Below are 8,079 nucleotides of genomic sequence, written 5' to 3'. Positions count from 1 at the left end.
CTTCCTCAGAAGGTTGGAAATATAAATACCTTATAATCCAGCAATTCTTCTTCTTGGTTTTTACCCACAAGAAATATGAGCCATAACACGAGTAGATATATGCACACCAATGTTCATAGCAGCACGATTTACAGTAGCAAAAACATGAACACAACCTAAATGCCTATCAACTGAAGATTGGATGAACAAACTATGGTACATATACACAATGAAATATTATTTTACCTTGAAGAATAACAAGGAAGTTGCAAGCTACCGCATAACATGGATGAACCTTGAGGACATCGTGTTGAATAAAATTAGGCAATCACAAAAGGAGAAATATTGCATAGGACCACTACTGTAAAAGACTAAGAAAAATAATCCATACTAAAGGGGGGGGCAGCATTCTTTGCTGGTTGCCGGGATGTGGGGGGTGGGGTAAGGGAAGGTGGAGCACAGTGCAGGGATTAGACACAGGATAGTTTGGGTGCTGGGGAGGGGGGCAGTATACAAGAAGAGAGAGGGGAATGGAAGAAGAAAGAGGATGGGAGAACAATTAGGCAGGTTTGCATGGGTTAAGTGGAACAGAGGTAAATAATGATGTATGCACAACTTTGGAACAACAGGGCTCTGGGATACAGGGATTGAGACATGGTTGGAATTGGAAAAAGTGGGAAAATAATGTTAAGATGATTGGCTGTCTTTTGAATCTTGGTTTCCCTGGCATACCATTATAAAATAAACACTGGAGGGGGAGAGAAAGAAACAGTCAGAAATATCACCATAGAAATCTTGTAAATCTGTCTTCTCCCTACAACTGATTGGAATACCTACAATGGGGCTACAATGTGCCCAGTGAAGGAGGCTTCCTGTGGAGCCTCTGCATTACATAAGACTATAGGTGGAATCCTGAACAGCATCCAGAATCTTCAGAGGTGGGAAATTTCCCCTTGAAAGGGCAGGCAGACCAGCCTGGAGCAGCTAGAAGAACAGAAGATACTTCTTGAAAGAAAGACCGACAGGAAAAATACAAAGCAATATAGGCAGACCGACTTATTACTACAAGAATAAGCAAGTTGCTCGCCCAGGAGACATCAAGGCAAGTGGTCGGGTACCCTCAGAGCAAACCCTCTTCCAAGACTAAGACTCAATGGGAACACACGCTCTGATTGGTGACTATGTTCATCACTGATAAGGCGAAGTGAGGGAAAAACAGCAATGAAGTTGTGAGCTAAGCCCTACAATGCTCAATAGACTCTTGTGAACCTGGCTGGATACCTGGTTGGCCAGCAGTGTGGCAAGACCTGGGGACTCTTGGGCCCAGAATCAGTGACATAGCCACAGAGGACCAGAGTGGAGAGTGAAGCATCCAGCTGATAAGAGGGGACAGGCACAAGAGCACCCACACTTGCAGATAATAACCACTTGACCTGGCTTCAATGACTGTATGATCAGAGCTCAACTAGAAGAAGAAAGAAGAGGAAAAATAGAGTTATCTGATAAAATTTGATGAACTTGACCTACCTATGGATGCAACAGGTCAAAAGAAGGAACAAATCTTTACAACAAGGATCATAGCCACCCCATCCATACACAGATTAGACAGGGATGGGCAACTTGGACATTGACTACCCAAAGTTGGGGGGCTACAAAGGCAAGAAGTGACTGACTTACAAGCTTTCTAGAGGGAACATACATCCACAGGGTGTGGAGGAAGGTAGAATCTCCACTGAGTAATATCCAATCAGTTTAAGCGGGGCTGATGAAATGAAATGCAAATAGGTCTCTTGTGATACAATAGTGAATAACTGTTATCAGGACTGATTGTGTGTCATCATTCCCCTCCTTGCTATGATTTGTAGCAAGGAGGGAGTGATTAACTTTGTAGTCTAGGAGCAGAGGTCCTTGGGACCATCAAGGGAGAAGAGAGGAGAGCGGGACCCTACCCAGAGAAGCAGTGATGCCTGAGATGGAGGCAGAGACGATGACATAGAGAGATGGAGCAGTTGGGGACTTTAGACCCAGAGAGAGAGGGGCTGTGTGCTGATGACCAGGGGGCAGGCTTTTATTGTATACCCTTTGGTTGGTTGAGGATGCATTGAGGGGATTGTAACCATGGCAATGAAATGATATAGGATAGAATGAATGTAACACTAATGTTCTCCCATGTAAACTATCACATAATTCACAAAACATTGAAAAAATACATGAGATGAACCATCCTCACTTCTAAGGCGCATTCTGGCAATTCTTCATACAAGACAGATTTGGTTATTCTTCCTGCAATCCACAATATATTCAAAATTCTTCACCAACACCATAATTAAAATGCATCAATTCTTCTCTGACTTTCCTTATTCATTTTTCTGTTTCTTCATGCATATGAGGTGATTGAAAATACCGTGGCTTGGGAGAGGTGCACCTGAGTACTCAAAGTGACATCTTTGCTTTTTCACATTTTAGAGAAATCTTTTGTAGCATATCTACCCAATAGAATAAGTCATTTGATTTTTTGACCGCAGCTTCCATGGGTGTTGATTGTGGTTCCAAGTAAAATGATATCCTTCATGCCATCAATATGTTCTCTATTTATCATGGTACCCTTTATTGGCCCAGTTGAGAAGATTTTTGTTTTTTTTATGCAGAGTTGTAATCTATACTGATGGCTATAATCTTTGATTTTCATCAACCGTGCTTCAAGTGCTCTGCCTTTTCAGCAAGCAAGATCTGCATATTGCAGGCTGCTAATGAATTTTCCTCTAATCCTGATGCCATGTTCTTCCTACAGTCCACCTTCTCAAGTTATTTCTTCAATATAGATTAAATATGGTAAATAGATACAACCATGACACATACCTTTCCTGATTTTAAAGCAGGCAGTATCACCTTGTTTTGTTAGAACTGTGTACAGGTTGCCCATGAGCACAATTACTTTTTCTGGACTTGACATTCTTTACATTGTTATCGATAATCTGTAATGACCCACACAAATGCATAGTCAATAAAACACAGGTAAACATTTTTTCTGGTATTCTCTGTTTTCAGCCAAAATTCATCTGACATTAGCAATGACATCTCTCATTCCATGTACTCTTCTGAATCTGACTTGAACTACTGGAAGTTCCCTATCAATGAACTGCTGCCACAATTTTTAAAGTATCTTCAGCACAATTTTACTTGTGTGTGACATTAACAATATTTGTTAATTTTTACATTCTATTAGATCACTGTTCTTTGGAATGAGCACAATTATGGATCTCTTCCAGTACGTTGACCAAGTAGTTGACTTCCCAATTTCATCCATGAGTGAGAGGTTACAAAACTCTATCAATATTTTGAAACATCTCTATTGATATTCTATTAATTAATGGAGTTTTTTGAAAATGACTTCAGGGCAACTTAGATTTCTTCCTTCAATACCATTGGTTCTTGATCATATACTACCTCCTGAAGTGGTTGAACACCAACTAATTCTTTTTGGAACAGTGACTCTATGCAGTCTTTTGTCTTCTTTTGATTTTTCTTGCACTGTTCAACATTTTTCCCATAGAATCTTTCAATGTTGCATCTCAAGGCTTGAATTTTTTCTTCAGTTCTTTTAATTTGAGAAATGATGAGCATGTCCTTCCCTTTTAGTTTGCTAACTCCAAGTCTTTACATTAAAGTCATTAAAATACTTTACTTTGTCTTCTCAAGCCTACCTTTGAAATCTTATGTTTTGAAATATTTTACTTCATCATTTCTTCTATTCACTTTAGCTAATCTATGTTCAAGAGCAACTTTCAGAGACTCTTCTGACATCCATTTTTTGTCTTTTCTTTCTTTCTGTCTTTTTAATGACCTTTTGTTTTCTTGATGTATGTATGATGTTCTTGATGCCTTTACACAATGTATCTTATCTTCAGTCATTAGTGTTTAAATGTCAAATGTATTTTTGAAATAGTCTCTATAAACTTAAGGTCATAATTTAACTCTTATGGACATGTTTTAATTTTCTTCAGCTTCTACTTGAATCAGCATTTGAGCAATTGATGGTCTATTCCACAGTTGATCAATCCCTGGCCTCCTTCTGCCTGACTGCCTTATTCTGACTATATCATCTCTTTCATACATGAAATTGATGTTATTTTTGTGCATTCCATGTAGTAAGGTCCACATGTATAGTCACGGTTTATGTTGCTAAATATAGGTATTTGCAATGAATAGGCTGTTGTTATTGTTGTTAAGTGCCACCAAGTTGGTTTCTACTCATAGCGATCCTGTATAAGGTTTCCAAGGAGCAGTTGGTGGGTTTGAACTGATAAGATTATGAATAGGCAAATTTCTATTATTCAAACACTGGTATCATTTCTATCACCAAGGCCATATTTTCCAACTACTGGTCATTCTTTTTTATTATAATTTTTGTGTTTCAATCATGAGTAATTATCAATACCTTATGATTGAATGTTTGATCAAATTCAGATTGCAGAAGTTGGTAAAAAATCTTCAATTTATTCACGTTTGGCATTAGTAATTAGTGTATTAATATGAATAAAAGTTGTATTAACTGGTCTTTCTTGCAGGCATACAGATATTATCTTATGCCTGACAGCACTGTACCTCAGGATAGATCTTCAAATGTTTTTCCTTTGCAATGAATTTGACACCACTTCTTTTCAATTTATCATTCCACTTAGTAGAACATATTATTGACTACTTCAAAATGGCAAATATCAGTGCTTTTAAGTTCACTAATGCCTAGCATATTGATCTTCAAGCATTCCATTTCTTTTTTGACAACTTCCAATTTTCCTAGATTCATACTTTGTACATTCTACATACTGATAATTTATACATGTTTGCAGCTGTTTCTTCTCATTTTGAGCTTTGACACATTAGCAATTGAAGGTCCCAAAAACTTTGTTTTCCAACCTCAGGTCCTCATCTTCTGGCACCTAATCCAATAATATTCCACTGCCAATTTTTTAAATAAGTAAATTACCAGGTCCTTCTTCCTAGTCTGTCTTAGTCTAAACGTCTGTCTTAGTCTGGAACTTCTGCTAAAACATGTCCACCATGGGTGACCCAGAATCAGAACAACATGCAAGCCACCACAGTACACAAAATGACAGACAAGTATTGATTTAATTATGTAGTTACTGCATAATGGCATTCTCTGAGGTAGAAGTCTCCCACTTGTACAGTCATCATGGAGAAGTTAACAACAGAAATTTAAGACTTCCAACCTAAGGCTTATAAATACAAAGGTAGAATTATCATGCAAATTTCTATGCTATGAAGTCAAGTCTTTGAGTCACCTAATTTATGGTGGCAATGGTGATAATGTGCTATAGAGTCGGATCCCACTCACAGTGACCCTGTTCAGGTTTTCGGAGGCTGTAAATCTTGATGGGAGCAGAAAGCCTCATCTTTCTCCTGTGGAACAGCTGGTAGTTTAGAACTGATGATCTTGAGGTTAGCAGCCCAATTCATAACCACTATGCTACCAGAACTCCAAAAATTTCTTAAACACTAGTAAATTTTACATAGCCAATAATTGAAATGTTGAGTATCTGAGTATAATTTTCTAAGCCTATAAGCCCAAATATCTATTAGTTCAACATGTAGCACAGGAGTAGTAACTGATATGAGATCTAATTTTTCATAAAGACTTTGTCCACTTGTGTCTGAAATCACAGTGCCATTAAAGAGCAATCTATTACATGCCTACTTACTTATGAGAATGAATACTTAGTAGTAAGCCTGATAGGATTTCTCCTCTTTGTGGATTTAAAAATCTAAGATACCAGACAACACAGATAACTGTACCACAAAGCCACTAAGACTAAGCATCTACATAAAAGTACTAAACATCTACATAAACTGACAGGGAGAAAAATTCTGCGAACATTCAAGTCAGCAGAAATTAATGGCAGAAGTAATAATAAAGAGTTTGGCAGATGATGAAGAGGGGATTCCATACACATGGCACAATGCAAAAGCAGTCTAAATGAGAGGGGGTCCTGTACAAAGGGAAACCAGAATATATTTCTCTAAGAAAAGCAAAGTTGAGCTAACAGAAACAAGGAAAAAACAGTGGGATATAAAAGTCCGGAGAAGAGTCATCTGCAGTTCAGGCCACAGAGTTGAGTGCCTTTCATCTATATTTCTGCTGGCCAGGGTACAATTGTGTGATCAATTTTTAAACTCCCTAAACCACCACTTAACAACCCTTTATTCTCCAAAAGGGCTCAAGAATACTAACCAGTTGCCGTAAAGTTGATTCTGACTCATGGTGATCCCATATGTGTCAGAAAATAATTGTGCTCCATAGGGTTTTAAATGGTTAATTTTTTGGAAGAAGGTTACCTTTCTTCCAAGGCACCTCTTGTTGTAGTTGTTATGTGCTGTGGAGTCGGTTCCAATTCATAACGACCCTGTACATTAAATATGTATACCACCCAGTGACTCCAAGAATACTCTACAAATATGTAAACACTCTATAGTGTTGTTAAGTGCCACCATAGAGTCAATACTGAATCATAGGGACCCTGTTTAGGGTTTCCGAGGAGTGGCTGGTAAGTATACTGACCTTGCAGCTGTTGCAGTATAGAGCTTATCCTGCAGCACCATACCAGCACTCCCATTGCTGCTGTTGTTGTTATTGTTAGTGCCTTCGAATCAGTTCCAACTGATAGCAACCCCATAAAGGGTTTCCAAGTAGTAGCTGGTGGGTTTGCACCACAAACTTGCAGTTAGTAGTCCAGTGCTTACCCAACAGTGCTACACCAGGTCTCTAGGGTGGAAATTAATTCACCAATGAAACATCATGGAGAAAGTTAAGCATTTAATCACAGCACTCGACCCTTTCATAATAAAGTATACCAAGAAGAAAAACATTAGAACTTTTGCCATTTCAATTAGATTTCTGAGAGCCGAATCTAAACTACCCAAGTTATAATTTATTCATAACATTAGTGCCTCAAAAATCACCTAGAACACTCAAGGGTTAGAGTTACCTTGGTTTCAAACAGCTCCAAAAGACTGAAAACAATTAGGATTTCTATTATATCTAGGGGAGAGAATGGGAAAGTAAAAGAATAGGAATAAATCCGGAAAGGCTGAATTCATGAAGAAATACATGTCATTAGGATTACATTATACCGCCCAGAAGTAACTAAACTACAGCACAAAATTTTCAAACATATTCCAACATGCCTGTAATTTAAAAAGCTTTGTGAGGTTCCAGAATTATACCTATCAAACATGAAACCTAAAGAATTTACCAAGATTAAAATGATTACTCACTTTAATTTAGAGGAAAACCACTCTAGAAGACACAGGTTACTTAGAATAAACTCATTGTGATATTAACTTGCTGATCCTCATAATATTGCTACATCAGTTCACTGTAAAAAATATAAAATTAGATATGGCTCCTGTTTAAAGAGTTCAAACTAAGTGTATAGTAAACTTCATTATTCACCACAGAAGCATACTGATGTAATACAACCATAAACCTATTCTAAAATATAGCAAGAAATATGATAATTTGAAATGTCTAACAAGCAAAAACTTTGGAGCATGTAGAAGCAAGCTGGGTACCCACTTGAGTTATGTATTTTGAAATATTTATGGATGGTTAACCAGAAAGGCTAATTTAACACCTACACATCAATTGCATGGAGACAGAGCTATGAAATGTTTGCATTTACTGCTCAGTAAGAAGGCCTTCACCATCAGTAGGATAAGAATGTCCATTGCAATTAAATTAAGGAAATTTCACAATTCAAAAAATATGCAAACTCGTTCCCTGATCATTTTAATTTATATAAGATGACTGGAAGACTCTTTATAGTAAATTTCTGACTGTACAATCACAAAGAACAAAAGGAAAGGTATCAAGAGATACCTATAAATATATTTATATAATCTCAGAGTTTTAAAAATTCATAATAACAGTAATATAATTTATTGGGATTCCTGGTGCAGTTGTTGTTGTTGTTGTCAGGTGCCATTAAGTCTGAACCGACTCATAGCGACCCCATGCACAGCAGAACGAAACAATGTCCGATCCTGGGCCAACCTCACTACCGCTGCCACACCCGAGTCCAT

General features: G+C 37.6%; 1 protein-coding gene across 4 annotated transcripts in view; it reads right to left on the bottom strand.

Moving 5' to 3' along the window:
* The window catches only part of EDA (ectodysplasin A), a 1,043,344-nt gene that overhangs the window by 764,406 nt on the left and 270,859 nt on the right, over positions 1 to 8,079 (bottom strand). The window lies entirely within an intron of this gene.

This window comes from Chrysochloris asiatica, unplaced genomic scaffold (assembly GCF_000296735.1).
Source record: "Chrysochloris asiatica unplaced genomic scaffold, ChrAsi1.0 scaffold00118, whole genome shotgun sequence".
Taxonomy (NCBI): Eukaryota; Metazoa; Chordata; class Mammalia; order Afrosoricida; family Chrysochloridae; genus Chrysochloris; species Chrysochloris asiatica.
Note: the sequence above shows the minus strand (reverse complement) of the source record. Positions and strands in the feature narration are given on the sequence as shown.